Consider the following 1388-nt stretch of genomic DNA (forward strand, 5'->3'; position numbering starts at 1 on the left):
ATGTATATTGTGAAAGTACACACTCGATCGGTAGTAATATTTCTAATTGTTACGTGGACCATTGGACTACTCTATTTCGCTATAATCATCTCGCCATTGTACAATGAAGATATGTATAACGAATCTAATTTCATATTCAAGATAAGTATTATAATTCCAACGTACGCCTGTCATCTGCGTATATATTGCGAAGCGAAAAGAAAAGCTCGTCAGGTGCTGTCATCTTCAACCAGTCAGGCAGTAGAGCCCAAGAGAAGCGACTTCAAAGCAGCGCGGGTAACTACAATAATACTTGGTGGTTTTAGTATCTGCATTCTGCCTTCATTTTTTCACAACATTGCTTTTCTAACCCAAGGTGAAAAAACTCGATGCACACTCTCATATTTTCTTTCTTTTTTGTCGATATATATTGATTCTATGTTAAATCCTATTGTGTATGGTATTTGTAACAAGACATTTCGTGATTCTTATAAAAATATGTTTCATAAAATAATATGTAAATAGAATTGGCCAGAAGAGCTAATTCATTGTTGTGTTGATAAGATTTTAGAATTTATCATTGAGCTGCACACTCGGGCATGGACATGTTTTGATGTAGTGTATTTGTAAAGTTTAAAAGAATAAAACATTGCACCTCATAGAATTTCTAATTAAATAGAAATGGTATTTGATCGACATGAGTATGACACACGAAATGCTGATTCACTACCTCTAAAAGTAAATTTCAAAATAACCAAGACTTCACTTATATATATGCTGGTGCAATGTATAGATTACACTGCCGAATATTAAAAGGATCTTCTAATTATTTAAATTTTAAATTAAACTATAAAAATAGAATTTATAATTAATACAATATAAATTATGCTACCACTTTTAAATACTCATAATTATAACTCTTACACTTGTATATAATTTTATTAATGTTTTGACTCAGCTGTTTCATTTCTTAATGATCTTTTCACTACTAAATTTTACTATTTTAATATCTTGATTTATACATATATATGTATGTATGTATATATATATATATATATATATACAGTATATATAGGTTTATATATACCTATATATACATATATATGAATATATATATATATATATATATATGTATATATATTAAAATCCTTTTTACCACGTACAGTCCGAAAGTGGAATTCCCTGCCAGACAACATTGTTGACTGCAGTAAGTTGGAGTTTTTTTTAGGATACCTTAGCATTCTTCCTTGGCCTTAAGATACCTCCTTGATTCATTATCCCGGCACTATGCGGAGGCTTGGTTGCTAGATTGCCAATCTTATCTGCGACTAAAGTTCAGGATCTTGACAACCCCGCCTGCTCGAGTCAAACCCTGTCCTAAGTGACATTTTATCTTATAAAGTAATAAA

Source organism: Anneissia japonica, unplaced genomic scaffold (genome assembly GCF_011630105.1).
Source record: "Anneissia japonica isolate Jap-2015-1 unplaced genomic scaffold, ASM1163010v1 scaffold287921_len548085_cov176, whole genome shotgun sequence".
NCBI classification, from domain to species: Eukaryota; Metazoa; Echinodermata; class Crinoidea; order Comatulida; family Comatulidae; genus Anneissia; species Anneissia japonica.